Source organism: Euprymna scolopes, chromosome 38 (assembly GCF_053919585.1).
Source record: "Euprymna scolopes isolate OS-2025 chromosome 38, ASM5391958v1, whole genome shotgun sequence".
Taxonomy (NCBI): domain Eukaryota; kingdom Metazoa; phylum Mollusca; class Cephalopoda; order Sepiida; family Sepiolidae; genus Euprymna; species Euprymna scolopes.
Genome location: NC_136519.1, coordinates 53722596 through 53750203, shown reverse-complemented (window position 1 = coordinate 53750203; position 27608 = coordinate 53722596). Strand labels below are relative to the sequence as shown.

The following is a 27608-nucleotide window of genomic DNA, read 5'->3' as shown; positions in this document are numbered from 1 at the left end:
ATGATCTGTTCAGTGGTGTGGGTTGTAGAAACACACACACACACACACACACACACACACACACACACACACACACACACACACACACACACACACACACACACACACACACACACACACACACACACACACAAACGTTACTGCTTTATATAATAATAATAACAACAATAATGATAACAACAATAATAATAACAACAATAATGATAACAACAATAATAATAACAATAAGCAATAATAATTATAATAAGAACAATAAAGAGCAATAACGATAATAATAACAATGATAATACAACAAAAACAACAATAATAATAACAATAATACTAATAACAACAACGAACAATAATAATAAAAACAATAAAATTTAATAATAATAACAACAATAAAAGTAATAACAATAATAATAACAATAATAATTATAATAACAACAATAACAACAACAATAATAATAACAACAATAAAGATAATAATAACAACAACAATAACAACAACAACAACAATAATAATAACAACAACAACAATAATAATAATGATAATAATAATAATAATAATAAAATAATAATCACAACAATAAACAATAATAAAACAATAACAATAATAATAACAATAATAATAATAACAATAAACAACAACAATAATAACAATAATAATAACAATAAACAATAACAACAATAACAACAACAATAAACAACAACAACAACAATAAAAATAAAAATAATTATAATAATAATAACAACAATAACAACAACAACTCACTGGGAGTTCTCACACAAATCATCATCAGAGATTATTCACTGATAATAACAGGTGTTTTTTTTTTTAGGTAACCTGGGTGACAACAAAGTTTCTCCAGATTTTCAGTGCTCTCTCTATATCTCTCAATAACCATTGCTAATGACTTTGTATTATTGCAACAACTTTTTACCATTGATTTCTTGGTGAAAACGACCATTGGTCTTTTTCTGGAATTTGAATGGAAATAATCCTCCCCAAGGTCCCGATACTGTAACGTCCCTCCGCATACAATCAAGAGGAAAGAAAGAAATATAATTCCGGGTCGGCATTTTTTCTCTTTTCAACAAAAGCATTTATTATATTTATTACTTTTATTCTTTTATTTAATACATTTATTCTTTTATTAATTACTTTTATTCTTTTATTAATTACTTTTATTCTTTTATTTAATACATTTATTCTTTTATTAATTACTTTTATTCTTTTATTTAATACTTTTATTCATTTATTTAATACTTTTATTCTTTTATTTAATACATTTATTCTTTTATTTATTATTTTTATTCTTTTATTTTATACTTTTATTCTTTTATTTAATACTTTTATTCTTTTATTTATTACTTTTATTCTTTTATTTAATACTTTTATTCATTAATTTATTATTTTTATTCTTTTATTTAATACATTTATTCTTTTATTTAATACTTTTATTCTTTTATTTATTACTTTTATTCTTTTATTTAATACTTTTATTCTTTTATTTATTGCTTTTATTCTTTTATTTATTACGTTTATTCATTTATTTATTATTTTTATTCTTTTATTGAATACATTTATTCTTTTATTTATTATTTTTATTCTTTTATTTTATACTTTTATTCTTTTATTTAATACTTTTATTCTTTTATTTATTACATTTATTCTTTTATTTATTACTGATATTCTTTTATTTATTATACATTTATTCTTTTATTTAATACTTTTATTCTTTTATTTATTACATTTATAAATTTTTTTATTACTTTTATTCTTTTATTTTATACTTTTATTCTTTTATTTAATACTTTTATTCTTTTATTTATTACTTTTATTCTTTTATTTAATACTTTTATTCTTTTATTTATTACTTTTATTCTTTTATTTAATACTTATATTCTTTTATTTTATACTTTTATTCTTTCATTTATTACAGTTATCTTTTATTTATTACTTTTATTCTTTTATTTATTACTTTTATTCTTTTATTTATTACTTTTATTCGTGTATTTAATACATTTATTCTTTTATTTATTACTTTTATTCTTTTATTTATTACTTTTATTCGTGTATTTAATACTTTTATTCTTTTATTTATTACTTTTATTCTTTTATTTATTACTTTTATTCGTGTATTTAATACTTTTATTCTTTTATTTATTACTTTTATTCTTTTATTTATTTCTTTTATTCTTTTATTTAATACTTTTATTCTTTTATTTATTACTTTTATTCGTGTATTTAATACTTTTATTCTTTTATTTATTACTTTTATTCTTTTATTTATTACTTTTATTCTTTTATTTATTACTTTTATTCTTTTATTTATTACTTTTATTCGTGTATTTAATACTTTTATTCTTTTATTTATTACTTTTATTCTTTTATTTATTACTTTTATTCGTGTATTTAATACTTTTATTCTTTTATTTATTACTTTTATTCGTGTATTTAATACTTTTATTCTTTTATTTATTACTTTTATTCTTTTATTTATTACTTTTATTCGTGTATTTAATACTTTTATTCTTTTATTTATTACTTTTATTCTTTTATTTATTTCTTTTATTCTTTTATTTATTACTTTTATTCTTTTATTTATTACTTTTATTCTTTTATTTAATACATTTATTCTTTTATTTATTACTTTTATTCTTTTATTTATTTCTTTTATTCTTTTATTTATTACTTTTATTCTTTTATTTATTACTTTTATTCTTTTATTTATTTCTTTTATTCTTTTATTTAATACTTTTATTCTTTTATTTATTACTTTTATTCGTGTATTTAATACTTTTATTCTTTTATTTATTACTTTTATTCTTTTATTTATTTCTTTTATTCTTTTATTTATTACTTTTATTCTTTTATTTATTACTTTTATTCGTGTATTTAATACATTTATTCTTTTATTTATGACTTTTATTCTTTTATTTATTACTTTTATTCGTGTATTTAATACTTTTATTCTTTTATTTATTACTTTTATTCTTTTATTTATTACTTTTATTCGTGTATTTAATACTTTTATTCTTTTATTTATTACTTTTATTCTTTTATTTATTTCTTTTATTCTTTTATTTAATACTTTTATTCTTTTATTTATTACTTTTATTCGTGTATTTAATACTTTTATTCTTTTATTTATTACTTTTATTCTTTTATTTATTACTTTTATTCGTGTATTTAATACTTTTATTCTTTTATTTATTACTTTTATTCTTTTATTTATTTCTTTTATTCTTTTATTTAATACTTTTATTCTTTTATTTATTACTTTTATTCTTTTATTTATTACTTTTTTTCGTGTATTTAATACTTTTATTCTTTTATTTATTACTTTTATTCTTTTATTTATTACTTTTATTCGTGTATTTAATACATTTATTCTTTTATTTATTACTTTTATTCTTTTATTTATTACTTTTATTCGTGTATTTAATACATTTATTCTTTTATTTATTACTTTTATTCTTTTATTTATTACTTTTATTCGTGTATTTAATACTTTTATTCTTTTATTTATTACTTTTATTCTTTTATTTATTTCTTTTATTCTTTTATTTAATACTTTTATTCTTTTATTTATTACTTTTATTCTTTTATTTATTACTTTTTTTCTTTTATTTAATACTTTTATTCTTTTATTTAATACTTTTATTCTTTTATTTATTACTTTTATTCTTTTATTTATTACTTTTATTCTTTTATTTATTACTTTTATTCTTTTATTTATTACTTTTATTCTTTTATTTATTACTTTTTTTCTTTTATTTAATACTTTTATTCTTTTATTTAATACTTTTATTCTTTTATTTATTACTTTTATTCTTTTATTTATTACTTTTATTCTTTTATTTAATACTTTTATTCTTTTATTTAATACTTTTATTCTTTTATTTAATACTTTTATTCTTTTATTTAATACTTTTATTCTTTTATTTAATACTTTTATTCTTTTATTTATTACTGTTATTCTTTTATTTATTACTTTTATTCTTTTATTTAATACATTTATTTTATTTAATACTTTTATTCTTTTATTTAATACATTTATTTTATTTAATACTTTTATTCTTTTATTTATTACTTTTATTCTTTTATTTATTACTTTTATTCTTTTATTTAATACATTTATTTTATTTAATACTTTTATTCCTTTATTTAATACATTTATTTTATTTAATACTTTTATTCTTTTATTTAATACATTTATTTTATTTAATACTTTTATTCTTTTATTTATTACTTTTATTCTTTTATTTATTACTTTTATTCTTTTATTTATTACTTTTATTCTTTTATTTTATACTTTTATTTTATTTAATAATTTTATTGTTTTATTTAATACTTTTTTATTTATTACATATATTCTTTTATTTATTACTTTTATTCTTTTATTTATTACTTTTATTCTTTTATTTATTACTTTTATTCTTTTATTTATTACTTTTATTCTTTTATTTAATACATTTATTTTATTTAATACTTTTATTCTTTTATTTAATACTTTTATTCTTTTATTTATTTCTTTTATTCTATTATTTATTACTTTTATTCTTTTATTTATTACGTTTATTCATTTATTTATTATTTTTATTCTTTTATTGAATACATTTATTCTTTTATTTATTATTTTTATTCTTTTATTTTATACTTTTATTCTTTTATTTAATACTTTTATTCTTTTATTTATTACATTTATTCTTTTATTCATTACTGATATTCTTTTATTTATTATACATTTATTCTTTTATTTAATACTTTTATTCTTTTATTTATTACATTTATAAATTTTTTTATTACTTTTATTCTTTTATTTATTACTTTTATTCTTTTATTTAATACTTTTATTCTTTTATTTATTACTTTTATTCTTTTATTTAATACTTTTATTCTTTTATTTATTACTTTTATTCTTTTATTTAATACTTATATTCTTTTATTTTATACTTTTATTCTTTCATTTATTACAGTTATCTTTTATTTATTACTTTTATTCTTTTATTTATTACTTTTATTCTTTTATTTATTACTTTTATTCGTGTATTTAATACATTTATTCTTTTATTTATTACTTTTATTCTTTTATTTATTACTTTTATTCGTGTATTTAATACTTTTATTCTTTTATTTATTACTTTTATTCTTTTATTTATTACTTTTATTCGTGTATTTAATACTTTTATTCTTTTATTTATTACTTTTATTCTTTTATTTATTTCTTTTATTCTTTTATTTAATACTTTTATTCTTTTATTTATTACTTTTATTCGTGTATTTAATACTTTTATTCTTTTATTTATTACTTTTATTCTTTTATTTATTACTTTTATTCTTTTATTTATTACTTTTATTCTTTTATTTATTACTTTTATTCGTGTATTTAATACTTTTATTCTTTTATTTATTACTTTTATTCTTTTATTTATTACTTTTATTCGTGTATTTAATACTTTTATTCTTTTATTTATTACTTTTATTCGTGTATTTAATACTTTTATTCTTTTATTTATTACTTTTATTCTTTTATTTATTACTTTTATTCGTGTATTTAATACTTTTATTCTTTTATTTATTACTTTTATTCTTTTATTTATTTCTTTTATTCTTTTATTTATTACTTTTATTCTTTTATTTATTACTTTTATTCGTGTATTTAATACTTTTATTCTTTTATTTATTACTTTTATTCTTTTATTTATTTCTTTTATTCTTTTATTTATTACTTTTATTCTTTTATTTATTACTTTTATTCTTTTATTTATTTCTTTTATTCTTTTATTTAATACTTTTATTCTTTTATTTATTACTTTTATTCGTGTATTTAATACTTTTATTCTTTTATTTATTACTTTTATTCTTTTATTTATTTCTTTTATTCTTTTATTTATTACTTTTATTCTTTTATTTATTACTTTTATTCGTGTATTTAATACATTTATTCTTTTATTTATGACTTTTATTCTTTTATTTATTACTTTTATTCGTGTATTTAATACTTTTATTCTTTTATTTATTACTTTTATTCTTTTATTTATTACTTTTATTCGTGTATTTAATACTTTTATTCTTTTATTTATTACTTTTATTCTTTTATTTATTTCTTTTATTCTTTTATTTAATACTTTTATTCTTTTATTTATTACTTTTATTCGTGTATTTAATACTTTTATTCTTTTATTTATTACTTTTATTCTTTTATTTATTACTTTTATTCGTGTATTTAATACTTTTATTCTTTTATTTATTACTTTTATTCTTTTATTTATTTCTTTTATTCTTTTATTTAATACTTTTATTCTTTTATTTATTACTTTTATTCTTTTATTTATTACTTTTTTTCGTGTATTTAATACTTTTATTCTTTTATTTATTACTTTTATTCTTTTATTTATTACTTTTATTCGTGTATTTAATACATTTATTCTTTTATTTATTACTTTTATTCTTTTATTTATTACTTTTATTCGTGTATTTAATACATTTATTCTTTTATTTATTACTTTTATTCTTTTATTTATTACTTTTATTCGTGTATTTAATACTTTTATTCTTTTATTTATTACTTTTATTCTTTTATTTATTTCTTTTATTCTTTTATTTAATACTTTTATTCTTTTATTTATTACTTTTATTCTTTTATTTATTACTTTTTTTCTTTTATTTAATACTTTTATTCTTTTATTTAATACTTTTATTCTTTTATTTATTACTTTTATTCTTTTATTTATTACTTTTATTCTTTTATTTATTACTTTTATTCTTTTATTTATTACTTTTATTCTTTTATTTATTACTTTTTTTCTTTTATTTAATACTTTTATTCTTTTATTTAATACTTTTATTCTTTTATTTATTACTTTTATTCTTTTATTTATTACTTTTATTCTTTTATTTAATACTTTTATTCTTTTATTTAATACTTTTATTCTTTTATTTAATACTTTTATTCTTTTATTTAATACTTTTATTCTTTTATTTAATACTTTTATTCTTTTATTTATTACTTTTATTCTTTTATTTATTACTTTTATTCTTTTATTTAATACATTTATTTTATTTAATACTTTTATTCTTTTATTTAATACATTTATTTTATTTAATACTTTTATTCTTTTATTTATTACTTTTATTCTTTTATTTATTACTTTTATTCTTTTATTTAATACATTTATTTTATTTAATACTTTTATTCCTTTATTTAATACATTTATTTTATTTAATACTTTTATTCTTTTATTTAATACATTTATTTTATTTAATACTTTTATTCTTTTATTTATTACTTTTATTCTTTTATTTATTACTTTTATTCTTTTATTTATTACTTTTATTCTTTTATTTTATACTTTTATTTTATTTAATACTTTTATTGTTTTATTTAATACTTTTTTATTTATTACATATATTCTTTTATTTATTACTTTTATTCTTTTATTTATTACTTTTATTCTTTTATTTATTACTTTTATTCTTTTATTTATTACTTTTATTCTTTTATTTAATACATTTATTTTATTTAATACTTTTATTCTTTTATTTAATACTTTTATTCTTTTATTTATTTCTTTTATTCTATTATTTATTACTTTTATTCTTTTATTTATTACTTTTATTCTTTTATTTATTACTTTTATTCTTTTATTTTTTACTTTTATTCTTTTATTTAATACATTTATTTTATTTAATACTTTTATTGTTTTATTTATTACTTTTTTATTTATTACATATATTCTTTTATTTATTACTTTTATTCTTTTATTTATTACTTTTATTCTTTTATTTATTACTTTTATTCTTTTATTTATTACTTTTATTCGTTTATTTAATACTTTTATTCTTTTATTTAATACATTTATTTTATTTAATACTTTTATTCTTTTATTTATTACTTTTATTCTTTTATTTAATACTTTTATTCTTTTATTTATTACTTTTATTCTTTTATTTAATACATTTATTTTATTTAATACTTTTATTCTTTTATTTAATACTTTTATTCTTTTATTTATTACTTTTATTCTTTTATTTATTACTTTTATTCTTTTATTTAATACTTTTATTCTTTTATTTAATACATTTATTTTATTTAATACTTTTATTGTTTTATTTAATACATTTATTCTTTTATTTATTACTTTTATTCTTTTATTTAATACTATTATTCTAATATTTAACACTTTTATTCTTTTATTTATTACTTTTATTCGTGTATTTTATACTTTTATTCTTTTATTTATTACTTTTATTCTTTTATTTATTTCTTTTATTCTTTTATTTAATACTTTTATTCTTTTATTTATTACTTTTATTCTTTCATTTATTACTTTTATTCTTTTATTTATTACTTTGATTTTTTTATTTATTACTTTTATTCTTTTATTTATTTCTTTTATTCTTTTATTTAATACTTTTATTCTTTTATTTATTACTTTTATTCTTTTATTTATTACTTTTTTCTTTTATTTAATACTTTTATTCTTTTATTTAATACTTTTATTCTTTTATTTATTACTTTTATTCTTTTATTTAATACTTTTATTCTTTTATTTAATACTTTTATTCTTTTATTTAATACTTTTATTCTTTTATTTATTACTTTTATTCTTTTATTTAATACTTTTATTCTTTTATTTAATACATTTATTTTATTTAATACTTTTATTCTTTTATTTATTACTTTTATTCTTTTATTTATTACTTTTATTCTTTTATTTATTACTTTTATTCTTTTATTTAATACATTTATTTTATTTAATACTTTTATTCTTTTATTTAATACTTTTATTCTTTTATTTATTACTTTTATTCTTTTATTTATTACTTTTATTCTTTTATTTAATACATTTATTTTATTTAATACTTTTATTCTTTTATTTAATACTTTTATTCTTTTATTTATTACTTTTATTCTTTTATTTATTACTTTTATTCTTTTATTTATTACTTTTATTCTTTTATTTAATACATTTATTTTATTTAATACTTTTATTCTTTTATTTAATACTTTTATTCTTTTATTTATTACTTTTATTCTTTTATTTATTACTTTTATTCTTTTATTTAATACTTTTATTCTTTTATTTAATACATTTATTTTATTTAATACTTTTATTGTTTTATTTAATACATTTATTCTTTTATTTATTACTTTTATTCTTTTATTTAATACTTTTATTCTAATATTTAATACTTTTATTCTTTTATTTATTACTTTTATTCTTTCATTTATTACTTTTATTCTTTTATTTATTACTTTTATTCTTCTATTTAATAAATTTATTCTATTATTTATTTCTTTTATTCTATTATTTAGTTCTTTTATTCTTTTATTTAATAAATTTATTCTTTTATTTATTTCTTTTATTCTATTATTTATTTCTTTTATTCTTTTATTTATTACTTTTATTCTTTTATTTATTACTTTTATTCTTTTATTTAATACTTTTATTCTTTTATTTTTTACTTTTATTCTTTTATTTATTACTTTTATTCTTTTATTTATTACTTTTATTCTTTTATTTTTTACTTTTATTCTTTTATTTATTACTTTTATTCTTTTATTTTTTACTTTTATTCTTTTATTTAATACATTTATTTTATTTAATACTTTTATTGTTTTATTTATTACTTTTTTATTTATTACATATATTCTTTTATTTATTACTTTTATTCTTTTATTTATTACTTTTATTCTTTTATTTAATACTTTTATTCTTTTATTTATTACTTTTATTCTTTTATTTATTACTTTTATTGTTTTATTTAATACTGTGATTCTTTTATTTATTACTTTTATTGTTTTATTTAATACTTTTATTGTTTTATTTATTACTTTTATTATTATGTAATACTTTTATTGTTTTATTTAATACGTTTATTCTCAGCACAACTTAAAAATCTACCACATGTTCATTTTACCCGGTAGGTTTCTCGTCCTCGTCTTTACACATCTATATTTTATTCATCGTTACACGTTGTTTCTTCTTCCGACCATGTGGTGCATTTTTTCTTCTTGTTTCCTTTTTCTTCTCGTGAGCACTTCCTAATTTGCATATGCACGTTATTTGGTTACTACTGCTGCCAATCTCTTCACAAGCCTTCCTTCGCCGCCGCTGATACTTTCCCACACGCTCATATGCACTTTCTTACAATACTCTCTGCGCTCTTTCAGTGAAGGTCAGGTTCGGGGTCTCCCTTCTTGGTCTTTCTATCCTCCTTAACCCTTCACAACCATTTTGAATGTATTATCAGCAAACATATGCGACCACAGAGGAAACGTAATTTTGTTAGTATGTATATTTAAAGTGTCGAGTCTTCTAATGAACAATCGATTGTGAGACTATTTCTTGTTTACGTATGCTACCCCCATCCTCTCAAGCAGCAGGTAATGCCTGGGTGATTGGTTTTATAACAACAAAAACAACAAAGACAGATACTATACTTTACCTCAAAGATGGAGATCTTGCCTGTGTGTATGGTCTGTCTAGGGATGATTGCTATATAAATCTCCTCCTTTTTTTGGGTAGAGCACTGTTGTAAACGATTTTGCCCGCTGCTCATTTAGCGTAAACTAAAGCTCTTTGTAAATAAACAAAGAATTGTAAAAGTAGGCATCAAATGTTTATATAATATACATTTGATGAGAGTGTTTGAGGGCGTCAATTCCATGGGCCAGAGGGTAGAGATGTCGACTATTAACTAGATGGTTGTAGGTTCAATCCCTTGCTCAGGATGTGTGTTAGTACTAGCTGCACTGAAGAGCTGTGATACAGTGAAACAGTCTGTCTGTGGATGAATATGGTATATATGCATTTATTTATTTATATATTGAATATTTGGGAGACAAATACCCTACCCCGTGACTTCTGCAATGCAACAGTTGTGCCAATATTCAAAAAGGGAGATCATGAAAACTGTAACATCTACCGGGGAATATCACTTCTATGTGTCACCAGCAAGATCTTTGCCTGCATACTACTGGATCATTTTCCTGTCTTCATCGAAGACGTCCTGCCAGAGTCCCAGTCTGGTTTTTGATCTTCCTTTGGGACCATTGACATGATCCTCTGCGCACATCAAGTGCAAGAGAAGAGCCTCAACCAGCAACAGCTTGCAATGTTCATTTTTTGGGACCTAAAAATGAACTTTGATAAAATATTCTAACCTTGGTTGCCCACCCGATTTTGTCACCCTGGTGCGAACCCTACATGATGGAATTGTAGAAAGAGTATGCCACTAGGGCTCCTTCACAAACCCATTCCCCATTATTGGGGGCCTGAAGCAGGAGGTATGTTCTGGCACCAATGTGTTTCTCTTTCTACACAGCAGCAATGCTAAATGAAATACCACCAGACACACTCTCATTATTGCTTGGATGGAGGAGTTTTTAACCTCACTTCATGCCAGAACCAAGACCACTATGTGTTTGATCTGGAAGCTGCAGTACACAAATGACAATGCCGCCCCAGGTTAGACTGCAGACAATCTCCAGACACTAGTGGATGTATACAACACAGTCTATGAATGATTTGGGATGCAGGTCAACACAGAAAAGACCAAGTTATTAGTTCAACCATCTCTTGGACAGCGGCTTTAAAGCACTAACACCACTGTCAATGGTCAACCAGTGGAGTAAGTAGATCAGTTCTCATATCTGGGGAGCATTCCAGCATCAACATCCACATGCCGAAAAGTCATAGAGAATAGAATTAGGGCAGCCCACTCTACCTTTGGCCGACTCAATTGTAGCATATTTAACGACCATTCACTGAAGATGGTCACCAAAACCATGATCTTCTGTAGTAGTCTTCTTCACCCTTTTATATGCTTACAAAACATTGACCCTATGCAGAATATTTGTTCCAGCTTGTTTAACTTGTTCATATCGTGGTTTCCATCTATTTGCTGCTTTTTACACCTCATTGTAATACAACTTAGTGTTTTATTCCAGTAATTTCTTCCCAAAAACTACAAAGTTATGGAACTCTCTTCCTGCTTACTGTTTTCCTCCTACAGAAGCCTTCAATAGGAATTTTCTGTCTTTGCCTTTCATTCTTATTAACTCCTTACATCAAGTGGCTTGACGCATTGTCTCGAGTGATTTCCATAAAAAAAAACATTATAATTGACTCAATTTTTATTTTCATCATTTTAAAAAATTTTTTATTGCTCTATTTAGTATATTGAACTTTCTCTTGTCTTAATAGGTTCTATGATAATATATAATATTTATCTTTCTAATTTCATATGTGTGTGTGCGTGCGCGCGCGCGTGTGTGTGTGTGCGTGTGTGTGTGTGTGTGTGTGTGTGTGATCTCTCTCTCTCTCTCTCTCTCTCTCTCTCTCTCTCTCTCTCTCTCTCTCTCTCTCTCTCTCTCTCTAAAATCCCCATGAAATTCCTACCATTTTAATTTTTTTACATAGGAGTCACCGCGTATCAAGGCCCGGAGGCCACTCGAGGATAAGGGTTAATCAGTGTACAATAGTCAATGGGACAATATCATAGTGGCATAGTTTATACGATTGAAAACGAGTCCTTCCGAGATTTAAGGTTAAAAGTTAATTATATCAAATCGAATGAAGGAGAAAGTATCTCTTTCATAATCCTTCAATTCTAACCCTAAGTCTGGGTGGCAATATTCTTTTAACTTATTTATCTTTATTCATTTTTGTTTTTTGATATACGTGTGCGAGATGGAAGAAAAAACGTGTATTAAACTGCGCACATGCGTACGTTTCACCGAATGGAATTGTAGTTTGAATATTTGAAAATTCTATTTTGTTTTTCAAAAAATCAAAAAAAAAAAAAAAAGTAGAAAGAAAACTTTTTAAAATTATGCATTCTAATGCTTCCGTAATTGAGGTTACTGACGATTGACTCTGATGATCAAGCGTTCTATTTGCGTCTGCTGTTGGAGTGACTTAAAGAATTGGAGTGACGCAGAGGTCGGAATGTAGATCGTTGACTTGATCACATGACATATAAACAGTTCATTGTTTACATTTTTTTTCTATGGCTTTAATAGTTTTGTTTATAATCTCAAAATATTGATGATTAATCATACCAATTAGTTTTTTTTTTTTAATGAATACAAAGACATGGCGTCGCATACTACCCTGTTTCAAAAGATTTTTTTAGTCTTCAGTAATTTAAAACATTGAACCTTAGCTATTATTATTATTATTATTATTATTATTATGTTCTTCGTGTTGTTGTTGTTGTTGTTGTTGTTGTTGCTGTTGTTGTTGTTGTTGCTGCTGTTGTTGTTGTTGCTGCTGTTGCTGTTGCTGTTGTTGTTGTTGTTGTTGTTGTTGTTGTTGTTGTTGTTCACTAGGAACCATTACATTGTTCAGCATCAGATATTACTCATTAACAACAACAATGGGTTGTGTTCCTTTGAGTTTCGGTGACAACAAGTTTTCTCACATTTTCAGTATTCTCAACCTCTTTCGATAATCATTTCAAATGAAATTTGTGTTATCGCAGCAGCCGCTTGTCATTGATTTATTGCTATCAACGAATTTAGGTGGTGCTGAACTCAAATTTAAATATGTTAAGGCTTTAGGAACTTTTGGGGCTAAATGGGGGGGGGAAGGCAAATGATGGACTTCGTCATTTCTTTTTGTGCATGGTGCAAAACTCAAATTTACATTTGTTAAGGCCTAAAACTGCACAGATTGTTCATTTTCACCAGGATTTGACGTCCCCTGGAGAGTTTGGGGGCTATAGTAGGAGGGGAGGGCAAATGCTGAACATTTTTTTTATGCCTCGTTCACTTTTCACTCACCGGGGGGAACCATGCATGCTTCACTTGTTTCTGATTTTAATTTCATGTTTGCTGATCTTGCCTCGACATGAATTGTTCAGATCTACGATGGTATCTGTTGCAAAGTATGGGAGGTGTCTGTTTACCTTTTTGAATTTATTTCTCTTTTCGTTCCTTAGAGATGATAACTTTGTTTTATCCTCATACATAAATCATTTGATGTCTTCAACTTCTCTTGCTTCTTCCCCGATAAGTTCTATAATTTCGTTTTCTTCAGTCTGTTCAGTTTCAGTTTTGACAGTCTTCTACCTGTGAGTTTTTACTAAGATATGTTTCTTGATTTGTTACACCATGTATCCATTGTTTGATTTCCAACAGTCCGAGTTCCGAAAACCGGACTTTTTTGAGGATCTGTCTGGCATGGTTTATAACCTTTTGTTTAGTTGCAATGTAGTCAGTACACATGTCCCATAGATCTTTCATTCGTTTTTGGAAGCCTTTCTCTTTAGGTTTACATCTGTAAATGCATTTTATGACTAGTCAGGTTAGGATTAGCTCCAGTCTGTTTTGTAGTCCATTTATTTCTGTGGTGATTTGCTTTGCTGTTCATTACTGCATTCCTGTGTTTGATCTGTGTTAATTTCGTACGTGGAAGTAGAAATGTTACTTACCTGTTTATTTTCTGTAAATTAAAACAGCTGCCAAAATTTGTAGGATGCCGACCGGGTCCCTTACGCTGGCAAATGAGAGAGCACCTGCCGATCACAACGAGCAGATCTTTCTTCTGAGTCCAACAACTTATACTAGAGTTATGTCTCATTAGACATATTTTGGTATATATGGCAAAGACTGTATTTTTATGGAGACTAACTGGAGGTGTTCCCTGAAGTCTGAGTGGCAAAACCTCTCTCCAGATTTCCAGTAATCTCCACTTCTTTTGGAAAACATTGCAAATAACTTTGTTTTATTGCAACAGCATCTTACCATTGATTTATCACTAGCAGCAACCGTTGGTATTTTCTGAGATTTGGGTGGCAAAAGGGTGGCGAACATTTTGTAAATTTTTTGGCAGTTTCAGTTTCCTTGGTTTCATGGTTAATTTTTTTTTTGATGTTCAGCTCTAGTTAGTCGTCTACGAAAGCTACATTAATATTCATTGCAAACGTTTTTATGGAAATTGTGCCAGACAAGGCGTGAAGCCATTTGATGTAAGGAACTTACAAGAACGAGAGATGATTGAAAGATGAACGAAATATGACAACAGTTCTCTATACATGGTTTGATAGTAGATCTGTAGAAATAGAGAATAGACTCAGATGCGAGAAAGTGTTTAGAACAATAGAGATAACCGACTTTATAAGAAGCAGAAAGAGCAATGGATCTAATATATGAACTCCAAGAAAGGCTTGATGAGAAAGAAAGAACAGAAAGGTTCAGAGTCGATTTTTCATCAAGAGCAGAGCTATTGTTTGAGAATCACAGAAAGAAAAGGACCACGCCTGCAATTGAAAGACACAAGCTGAGTCTTAACAGAGTCAAATGAAACAAGCCATTTCGTACCCCGATCCGCAACTGAACCGAGATCAACTTCTAGATTAGCAGCATATTTCAACTGATCCAAGAGAGATTGGTGAGAATCAACACCAGAATAGAGAGTGCTACCATCAGCACAGATGTGAATTTTCTGGATAATATTTTTTTTCATTTTTTTCATTTTTTTTTAGTCATTTTTTTATGCCTCATTCACTTTTCACTCACCGGGGGGGGGGGGATGCAAAATATTTTTTTTCATCTTACAATGTTAATATTGTATGTTGTTATTTTAAAGAGCGGACCGAAACGTTGTATGTAGAGACAAAGAAAATAAACCTTTGACATGAACTTTTTAGGCGAAAGAAAAATTTAGTTCGTTTGTTTCACACACAAATCGCTGACACGTATTTACGGCACGACGTATGTTCTCTCTTTCTTTTGAACTGCTGCTTGTGTAACGTTGTTATTTTCTCTAAAACTAACAGGCTCGCTTTCTGATATATTCCTGGAGGAATATAATCAGTAAGACTGTGACAACAGCATATTCTTTTCATTCTTTTGACTCTCAAGTACATATCCGACACAGTAAGACGCAGTTAATCAACCGAGAACCACATCAATCTATATAAAAAACATATAATACATTAACGGATGTATACTCAAGAGTCAAAACAATGAAAAGAATATGCTGTTGTCACAGCTATAATAATCAGTATAAAAGAATGAGATTCAACAGGGTAAGTTATAACAAGTTTATTGTACAACGGTACAATGTAACGAATAAGGTATCGACTCTCTAACGTATCTTGAATGCCGTAGTATCAATATAGACTTACTCCACCTATGCCAACCACTTCCTAACGCCTTTTATAGACTGAGAAATCCATTCTCAGGGGGTGTCAGGATCTTCCACTATATCACTTTCGAAGGGATAGAAGGAAGAGATTTGCATGCTTGTCAAGTGTAACTTTCAAATGACCACGCGTCTCTTCCTTTTCTTTTTTCTTTCGATCTTAATACCTATATATGCATTTCATTCTGTGACGTCACGCTCACGCCATGCCTTAAAATGCTGACGAGACATTAACTCGGCACGTGAGTCGTTAATATCCGTATGTGTTCTGGCTTGGTCCTTTAATGACGTAGCCTGTGACTACGTTACAAATGTTCTGAATAATATTTCGTTTTTGTTTTGTTTTCATATTACAATTCCCGGTTCTAATTGCGTTTTCTTTTATGCATCTACTGACGTGTATGCCTTTGTCATAGAACACAGTTACTTTTCCGTTTGCTGTTATGGGTGGTGGTTTATGTTCCCACATATTATGTGATCTGTTAAGTTGCATCTCTCTACGAATTTTCAAGGGGAGATGACTGGATACTTTGTTATGGCGAGCTGTGTAATGGCCGTCTGCCAATAAAATCTGGCATTCAGATATTAAGTGTCTCGGGCTTTCAATGACTGAATGGTAAACCTTATACTGTCCATTTGTTTGTAGACCAGTCATTATTTTAATCCATTTATGAGTTAGCCTTCGTCTTGTCCGTCAATAATAACCTTTTTTCTCATCAAATGGTAGTTTTCCATTTTTGAACCATTAGAGTGAAACATTCTAAATGCGTACTTTGAAATTTGTTTTCATGGAGTGTAGGGGAACTAGAGCTTACTACCTTTATTTACTTGCCTTCCAACGAGGGCAGAGTGTGACAAAAGGTTTGTTTTTTAATGTGGGGAAAATCCAGCTTTCTTAAAAAGAAACCTCTGAATTGGGACAAAAATGAAAATTTGACTCAGTCTAGAAGGGTTTCTCCTACACTGACCGATGACAGAAATAATAAAGTATAGTACCAGAACATATACTACACTTTGCCCTGCCTTCCTCTTGCAACTTCGTTTTTATATAGCTGGGCGTCAGATTCAGGCGTGAATTTTTTATTCCAAGCATAAATAATGATTTTGATAGACGGACGTTTTTCTAAACACATCATGTGTCCGCTATTTTAACAATTTTGTAGTTTTCCCGCCTGTAACCAGTTTTTGCACGAAAAATGTAATTGCTTTTTATAGAGTTTGCTTTTTTGGATGTGGCTTTTCTGTGTTCACTCACGCAATTGATCAATAAATATATGATTGGTTGACATGTTAATTTTATACTCATTCAATGTTTTCGTTATTTCAACTGCTTGCAACAATTGCAGTGATGCAGAGGTCGAAATATGAATCGTTATCATATTTCATATGATCAGGTGATTGTTTTTTTAGTGTCAATCCTCTCTTATCTTCCCGATCGTCAACTTGTTTGAACAACACATTTCTTACTTATCATCAACTCCCATGAAGTAGAAACTTTATCTATCATGAGAATATGTACAAGAACAGGATTTATCAGAATGTATTTGTAATATATATATATATATATATATATATATATATATATATATATATATATATATATATATATATATATATATTATATAGATATATAGGTACAAGAACAGGATTTATCAGAATGTATTTGTAATATATATATATATATATATATATATATATATATATATATATATATATATATATATATATATATATATATATATAAGAACAAGTAGTTTATAAAACATATTAAAAACACTTTGAAAAAGAGTTAAAAACATATTTAATTTTTAAAAAGGAAACACTTAATAAATGGATAGTCCTTAATCCGCGGAGTTTCGAAGAAATACTTTCCTTCTCATCAGAGGGTAGGAATTAGCAAAATGCGGAATCGGATTTTGCTTGCAAAAGTATTAAATGAAACTACAAGTAAGTACTAGATCTTACTTGATAACAAAAAGTGAAGCAGAAGGAGTAGAGTGAATAAAAAAACGATTTCATGTGAATGCATAGTCTGGTGAAGGGTAAATTTTCCAATGACGGTAAAATCCAAAGATGCAGAATCCAAGAAAGTTAGTTAAATTTCCATTCGCACAAGTAAAATCCAAGGGAACCATGTAATTGGAAGATGATCCAAAGTTATCCAAACGGCAGAAATCCGTGGAATAATTCACAAATAGGTACAAGGAAATGGAAAAGAATTCCAATATATTATTTAAAAAAATAAAAAATCCGCGGACACACTATCCATTTATTTAGTGTTTTCTTTTCAAATTAAATATGTTTTTAACCCTTTTTCAAAGTATTTTTTAACATGTTTTATTAACTACTTGTTCTTATTATAAGCTCTATCTCCTATTTGGTCTTATCGAGCTTTTACATCCGGTTGAGATTACTTTATAAATATTAATTCTTTAAACGAGATTACGAAGAGAAAAAAAGGAAAAAAATCCATTCGTAATTTCACTTCATTTTATTATTTTTATTGTACTTATTTACTGTATTTTATTTTATCAGTGTCTATTTTAAAGTTTTTTAAAAATGTAAGTTTTTTTGTTGCTTTATTAGTTAGATTAATACTCCCAAAGATAAGAACGGTCCTGTATATGACCTAAAACTATATCCGATGGTGAGGCCCCACCTTGCGGGCCTTGGGGAGTGTGGAGCCACTCTTTAATTGCCATTGCTCCCAGATCCACTCTGACCCGGAGTGGTAGTACCTGTTAGGGTCCCAAGTATGGGTTAAATAGAATCTGACTTATATATATATATATATATATATATATATATATATATATATATATATATATATATATATATATATATATATATACTCCATTAAAAATCGTTTCTCAAAATAACTAGATTCGGCATTAAATAACCTGAAAAAGGTTGATATGCCGTAAAACAAAAACAACCAACCAACCAAAGCTAAGACGCTGCTCACAAATCTCTGTGCAGATGTGTGGTTGCGTCTATGTACCCGGCATAAAATAAACATAACTCTTCTGCTTTCTTCACCCGCTCACCTGTCTTCTCTTTTGTCTGGCTTATCTATTCATGTTTGTCTGTCTTTAATTATGTTGATTGTGTAACAAATGACGTCACTCATATTCCTACTCGCTGTTCCAAGTCTTCATTATTTTCCCAAAGATATTTCTGTCTGGAATCTGAATACTTTGCCTTAATACATCTTGGAATTTATTTTAATTTCAAATTTCAATAAGAAATTCTGTCCATTCTTTGTCAATTGACGTCATCAAAGATTTTATAATATTCTTGTAAAGAATACACTATTTCCGGTTAGATCAGATTGCGTACCAACATGAGCATCTTAATGACAGTTTTCTGTGCCCTTAGCGTAGTGGATAAAGTATTTGGTTAAATTCAGTTGTAGTTACACTCTTCTGGCCATTGAATATTCTATCCTCAGTGGTGGTGAAAACTTAAAATACAATTGCTAATCATGTATGAATTCTACCCAGTCATGATTGATGGAAAAGAACATGCTACCCCCATTAAATAAAGGGTTTCCTTTGAAATTCGGTGCAGATTCCCAATTTCGACAAAGTAATTCACAAGTTTGACAAGATACACATGAAGAAAGTCGGAGGTTACATCGACCAAAACGTTGTGAAAATAATACTTAAGATGATATTATTACTCTAAAGAATTCAAATAATATTAATGCGAATTCTCATCTAAAAAATTCAAAAATGTAAAAGAATTCATCTTACCTTTTTTTTTACACTGTTGTGTGATTTTGAAGTTTTCCTCAAATTTGTAGTTTCAAGTTTTTTCTTCTTTCCTCAGTAAGCTGACTAATTTAAACGCCCACTACTCACATAATGCTACAAAATGAAACTTAGAATGTTATCTTTAATAAATGTCTGCTTTTCTTTCTACAGAAATGACGTATGGTGAAGCAAAAACTAAACCCTCATCAACTCACCGTTTTCGTTTTAAAGGTAAGAAATAATTTTACATTTTTATTTCTAAGTATGTAATACTATCGATGCCCCCCCAAGTGTTATGAAAAAAAAAGAAAAAAAACTATAAAAAAAAGAGGAAATAAGTATATCAGCAAAACAAATGTATATGAAGTTGTTCACCAAGGCACACAAAGGAAAGCTGAAATAGGATTGCTAATCGAGCTGTTGCAGATAGATCGGACACATTTTTGTTCATTTATCCTTCAGTAATTCATCAACTATCCTCATTTAGCAGACATGGTTGAAGCAAGATATGCAAACATAGCCACTCTCAGTGGGAGAACTCACCAAAGAATACACTGCATCAGATATTATTATAGGACAGGCTTTTGCGGATCAGTTCGAATGTGCCCCCCCACCACCGAGAAAAACATTCAGAACTTGGTGGACCACTTTGAGAATTATTAGACAATAGAAGACCTTACTGCAGCCGGTGATACTCGATCAAGCCATTCAAAAGACACCAAAAAGTGTCGTACAACTGAACTGATACAAGAATGTAAGACAGGCAGATTCTGAAACTGAGTTTTTATTTATCTCCCTTTGTGACAATATTTATCTCCCTTTGTGACAATATTCGCGGATTCAAAAGGGTTAATGTGATGCATGCTTTTTTTCTGAAAAAAAACTTGCAATTTAATTCGAAAATCTGGTGAGAAGAGAAAAGAATTGTTTTCTCATTGCGTGAATAGGAAATTCTTCATGACAAACGGACCAGCTGGATTCATACACAGTGCAGGACATCTAAGGTGAATGAACAGTGAGGATTTGTTATGTACTCCCTCCCTAAAACTCACTTTCACAACAACAACAACAACAACAACAACAACCAAGAGTAGATCACTTCAAACAGATTTTTCCTCATCTATAGATAAGGTGAGACAAAACTGTATTAACTCAGAGATTAACAGGACTAACAAATCTCAGACTTGGGAAAAATTGATCTCATTTTTAAAAAAGTGTGTTGTTCATGTAACGATGGCCCTGGAGGAAGACCCTCCTTCCCAATTGAGGTAACCATAAGAGTTATCAAATCTGTTAACTATTCTAACGTCAGAAAGGGGAATCCCTGCAAATTGAAAAATGAAAATATTACCAAAACCTTACGATGATGTAATAATTTAATAATTTTTAATAATAGAGAGATGGTGGACTTTGACTTTGGGTTGAAATCGCCAAACTAAAATCATTCAGAACTTGACAATCGAGTCCAAGAAACACTTTAAGTAGAAAGTGTATTTAAAAGTTTTTTTTTTACACAAACACAAACAATTTTTGCGTTTAATTATTTTTATACAAAAAAAAACAAAAAACTCTTGCCTAATTGTTATTTATTTTTCTTGCTTGAAGATGATCTTTGCTCCTCAGTTATAAATATAACACTACTGGCCAACGCTGGACAATAGTACTCTTGATTTTTGACAATGTAAGGAGAGTGGTAATTTGATTGATCTGGACCCTTCGACATCTGTGGTCTTTATCAGAGCAACAACCTTTTAGTAAGTAGATTCCATGGACAAAGCTTCTTTCTACGAAGTGCACGCCTGTGGAACTGTCTTCCGCCGTTTTCCTGCTTTCCAGCTGACAACAATCTGATTGTCTTCAAGTCCAACGTAAACAAGTTCTTGATAAGCCGTTCCACTTAAGTTAACAAATTTACCGAATTGGCATTACTAACGATTACTATATTGTCCAATTGACTACTGTACACTCTTAATCTTTATCCTCGAGTGGTCTCTGGGCCTTGATAAGTGGTGATGCCTATGAAAAAAAAAAGATACCAGGTGACCAACTGAAACCCAGAAATGTCTAAACTTTGGGATGTCATGAGAAGGAGTAGGGGTACATTTTCAATGGCAGGAAGATTAGACACAAAGCCAGAAAAGTGAAAGAGAACTCTAGCTGAACAAAAAATTGCCTGAGTAACCCTGTCGGCATTCTCCAGTAGGAGCACCTCATGTGATTAGTAAGGCTATGACAACAGAATATTCTTATTGTTTTTATTCTTGAGTATATATCCGCCATAGTTAGACACAATCAACCGAGAAGCACATCACTCTATATAAAAGCATAGAAGATATCAACAGATACAAACTCGAGAGTAAAAAAAAAAATGAAAAGAATATGCTGTTGTCACAACCCTAGTGATTAGCAATCAACTAAACCTTTCTCAAAAGACAAGAAAGTAAAGCCTGGGAAGATGGACAATTCCATACCTCAGATGCACATAGAAATAGTCATCCTGAACAATGGCCTAGAATGAGTCACTTTTTGCAAAGTTTTGGATAGATCATGATGGAGCAAGTTCACAGATCTCAAACATGTCCAAGGACTGATTGAAAGATAACTGGGAGGTTGTGTGGTTAATTTCAAGCTTGATTTTGAGGGATCACCTCACAGCTCAGACCTTAGTCCCCTCTCCAAAATCCAAAATTTCTTTCTTTAGTATTACTTTCAAGTCAGAGTCATGCATGAAAACCCAGGACCATAATAGAAGTGAAGGAAGTCACCAGAAAGCAAGTCAGAGCCATCTCAAGAATTGATGTGCCATTTTTCTTAATGTCGTCTTAAGTGATTTTTCATTAATTTTGTATTCTGCTCCTGCATCAATTTCCTTTTTTCATATTTTTCAATCATTCGACATTTTTCTTGTGGTCTGGTCGCTTTTCTCATATACTTTCCCAAAACGTTTTTTTTTTCTGTCAGATCCGGTTGTTCTGTTTATGTTCTTTTTCCTTTGACGTTTTGACGTTTCCAAATGTCTTATTTGGTTTGTATTGTTCAGATTTGTATCTGCATCTTCTCTAACTTCCTCCCTTTTCTTTGCGTGTATCATAATTTCTTCATTCCCTGTAACACTTCTTCGTTATATTGTCTTGTGTTATTCTCCACATTCAAGGGTTTTCCTTAATATTTCAGCCATTTTCATTATTGTTAGGCGTTGTAGTTTTGCAGCTATTTCTCTGATTCCAATTTCTGACATTCTTTTTTCCAGGTTTTTCGGAATTGTTCCTAGTGCTCCTACTATTATCGGTACTATTTTGATTTTCTTCATCATCCAAATCCCTTTTAACTCTCTGGCTAGTTCTGTGTATTTGCTTCGTTTCTCCTTTTCTTTCATACTCACCCTGTGGTCAGTTGGGACAGCAAAGTCTACGATTTGACAGGATTTCTCTTTCTTGATAATTACTACAACATCTGGTCTTCTTGCTTGGATGGGTTTGTCCGTTTGTATGTCCATGTTCCATAGGATTTTGTGGTTCTCGTTTTCGAGTGCTGTTGCGGGTTTATGCTTGTACCATTTATCTGTACGCTCAGAATGCAGTCGTTTGCACAATTCCCAGTGCACTTGCCCTCTCCACTTGGTCATGCCCGTTTTTGTATTCCTTTTGGGCCAGTTGGCTGCATTCACTTACTATATGGTTTATCGTTTCGTCTCTTTGTCCACAGTCTGCATTTGCTGTTTTCTTGTGTTTTATCGATCCTTGCTTTGATATGGTTGGTTTTTATTGAGTTATCTTGTGCTGCAGATTCAGTTTCTCGGTTTATATGTCCTTTCGCATCCATGTCCAGGTGTTTTTGTTATTCTCATCTTTTGTCATTCTTATGAATCTTCCGTGAAGTTGTTTCTCTTCCCATTTCTCGTTTCTTGTTTTGTCTTTTGTCTCTCTGTTTTCTGTTTTGTTGGTTTTCTCCGTGTCTCTCGTTGCCATAATTATCCTTTCAGTGCTTTGCATTATGTATTTTTCTATTTATTTTGTCGTGTCCTTCACACAGTCTTCTATACAGATCAGTCCTCTTCTGCCGTCTTTCTTTTTCACGTAAAGTCTGTCAATATCGTTCTTTAGGTGTAGTGTATTATGCATGGTCATGAGTTTCCTGGTTTTCTGATCAAGCTGTCTCAGTTCTCCTTTTGTCCATCCTATAAACGGTCCAGAGTATCTCACTAGTGACACTGGCCATATATTTATACCTTATATTAGGTTTCTACTATATAATTTGGTTTCCAGGAGTTTTCTTGTTCTCCTGAGGTATTCCTTTCCAATTTTCTCTTTCATTTCTGGTCCTCTGATGGTGTCCGTTTCAAGTTGTCTTGTTCTCCTAGTGCCCTCATTTCTGTTTGGTTGGGTAGTTCCATGCCTTCTGTCGTTTCCAGTTTTCCCTTTTTTATAACTCGTAGTGCGCACTTTTCCATTCCAAATTCCATTTGGATATCTTGGTTGAAGATCCTGGTAGTGTTAATTAGTGTATCTAGCTCCTTTTCGGTTCTTTCAAAAAGTTTCAGATCATCAATGTACATCAGGTGGTTCATTTTTTTCCTCTGTATTGGGGAACTTATATCTGGCTTGGCACTTTCTCAGAATACTATTCAAGGGCATCATGGCTATGATGAACAGTAATGATGATAGTGAGTCTCCTTGGAAGATGCCTCTTTTTATGTTAATTTCTGTTATGTGTTGTCTATCAGCTGTCAGTTCCAGTCTCCATGTTTTCATTTCATTTTCTATTACATTGGTGATCCTGCTTGATATTTTATACATTTTTAGGCATGCTATTATCCATGCTTGGGGGATTCTGTCGTACGCTTTTTTGTAGTCAATCCATGCCATGGCTAAATTTTTCCTCCTCCTTTTTACCTCCTTTAGAATCTTTTGATCAACATATAGCAGATCATGTGTTCCTCTTTTCCCTTTTTGGCATCCTTTCTGTTCCTTGCGGATGAGTTCACGGTTATTCAGTAAGTGGTAGATTTGTTCCCTCGGTTGTGCTGTCAGTATCTTCCACATGGTGGGTAGGCACGTGATTGGCCTATAATTGCAAGGGACGGTTCCTTTCTCCGTGTCCTTCTGTAGCAGTGTGGTTCTACCATTTGTCATCCAGTCTGGCACGTTTGCGTCCTGTATACAACTTCTCAGGTTTTAGGCTAGCCTTTCGTGTAATGTGGTGAAATTTTTGAACAAGTATGCATGTATCCCGTCATGCCCTGGTGCTCTCCAGTTTACCATTTTTCCTATGGTTTTCTGTAGGGTTTCCTTGCTGATTTCATTCACTGTTCCTTCTTCTATTTGTTGTAACTCTTCTTTCATGTCTTTCAGCCACTCGGCATTTCTATTGTGATCTCGTCGCTCTTCCCATATTTCACTCCAGTAGAGTTTTGTTTCTGTTGGATTTGGTTGTTCTGTTTTTGTTTTTCCTCCGTTCACATTTTGGTAGAATTGATGTTCATTAGTTTCAAATGTTTTGTTTTGTTTGCATTGTTCAGATTTATATCTATATCATCTCAATCTCGCTTCTTTTGCTTTTATTTTTTGATCCAGTTCTTCATGTTTCTTGTTTAGCCTCTCCCTGCCAGTTACATTTCCAATATTCCATTTTCTCCACATTGCTTTCTTCCTGTTGATCATTTTGGTTTCTTTTTTATGTTTGTGTATTTGGGTTTCTAGTCTTATTTCCCATCCAGGTTTTGTCGGTTCGCTTGTCTCCGGTCATTTTTCCGATTTGAGATTCATACTTACCATTTTGGCGCCTGCGTAAATGATGTTGTTTACGTCTGTGATTGTGTTTGTTGAGATGTGTGGGAGGAGCTTGTTAAACTTCTCAGTTTCTGTTTTTAATTTCTTCTGCCCTTGGTTCTTTAACGATGGGAGTTTTGTTTTTTCCTCGTTCATGAACTGTATTATTTTATTTATTTCATTTGCTTCATTCTCTGTTAGTTCTGTTTCATTGTTCTCGGTTCCAACGTTTGTCGTCTTCGGTCTTCGTAGGTTCTGGGCCTTTGGTGTTTTTACTTGTCAGGCTTCAACTTGTGGGGGTTTTCTACGGGAAGTTCCGTTGGGAGGGGTGTTTCTTGTTCAGTTTCATCATTTATTTTTCGCTGAATTTCTGCTAGTTCTTGTTTAGAGAGCCAACATTTCTTGAGTATCAGTCTTGCTTGGTCCGCAATTCTTTGTTCTGTCGCTTGGTGGTCACTGGAGAGGTCCCATAGTTCTTTCATTCGTTTCCGATAACCTCCATATCTATATTCAGGATGACTTCTATAATAGCATTCCATTACGAGTCTATTCTCTTTTGTTGTCCAGTTCTTTCTTTGATTTTTTCCATTTTGATGATTATCACAGCTGTGCTGTGTTTGTTCGGTGTCATTTTGTTCCCTGAAATTAGAGATTATACTTACATGTTCAGCGTCCATGTTATTTGAGTTTCTGAAATTAAGAAGTTGGCCAACATTTGCAGGATGACGACCGGTCCCCCATGCTGGCTACCGAAGGAGCACCTGCCGATCATGACATCCAGATCTTTCTTCTGGGTCCCATGGTTTGAATTATTTGTACTTGACATTTTTCATACTTTGGTGTTTGTGGCAACACAGAGCCCAGAATTGTTTTACCTGTGGTTCTGACGCAGGTATAGTGTTTGGCTTCCATGTATACAGAAGATATTGTGCGCTATCACACATACATACATACAAGGCATAAACAGAAGTTAAAAAGAAATAAAAAACAAAACAAATAAAAATAAAATAAAGAAATTAAAAAAAAAAAAAAAATTAAATTTTTTTCATTATTTAAAAAAAAAATTATATATATATAAGAAACTAAATAATTTTAACTAAGTATTCTATTTAGTAAAAGTCGGTAGTAATGCTCTGAAAGAAGGCGTTTGATGATAGGTCTACCTTACACCATACTGGTTAGTCGCTAGAAGTGTTGGATGGGAAGAAGAGGAGGAAGACTATTTCCCCTGATGCTGTGGTAGTATTTAATTCTCTCGTTCTAAGTCGGGGCAATTTCCACGTTGATATCGCAAACTGGACTGCTTCCGGTTACAAGTTCGAAGCAACATTCAGTCGTCAGTGGCCCGCCTGGCCACTTTTCGCATTCATGTTAGAGGATTTGCACTCGTAAAATTTAAATGGACAGACAGAATTATACATTTATATCGCAATCGAGACTGCTTCCTGAAATAAATTCGAAGTAATAATTAACTTTTTTTTTGTTTTTAAAAAAGACAAACTCCCATTTCGTTCCATTCTTTTAGAGTTTCGGTGCCTCTCACGTGTTAAGTCTTCTCTATTAGGACTCGTGTTAAAGTTTATGTCTAGTCGTCGGTCAGTTAGAGTGTAATGATAGGTATGGGAGTCACAGCCCTTTGCTAGTGCAAACATACACGCATGTATACATATATATACACATACGCAGCATTTCTGCCCGTCTTTGCCAACAAGGAAACAAAAAAAAAAAAACAAAAACAAAAAAAGAGTTCCTCTTTTTTTGTTTTTTTGTTTGTTTTTTCCTTAAAGCCAGTCGCCCTTCTGGTCTTTTTTCTTGCATTCATGATAATGATAGAGGATTTGCATTAGTGGCATTTAAATGGACAGACAGAATTATACATTTATATCGCAATAGAGACTGCTTTTTTATTATTATTATTATTATTATTATTATTATTATT

At 27.5% G+C, this 27608-nt stretch overlaps 1 protein-coding gene across 3 annotated transcripts in view; it reads left to right on the top strand.

Moving 5' to 3' along the window:
* Nucleotides 1-27608, top strand: part of LOC145263144 (tetraspanin-33-like) — an 80399-nt gene that overhangs the window by 3655 nt on the left and 49136 nt on the right. For all 3 annotated transcript variants that reach the window (XM_080120116.1, XM_080120115.1, XM_080120117.1), the window contains exon 2: nucleotides 20073-20132. The gene's annotated coding sequence lies outside the window, so the exon portion shown is untranslated. The remainder of the gene's footprint in view (nucleotides 1-20072; nucleotides 20133-27608) is intronic.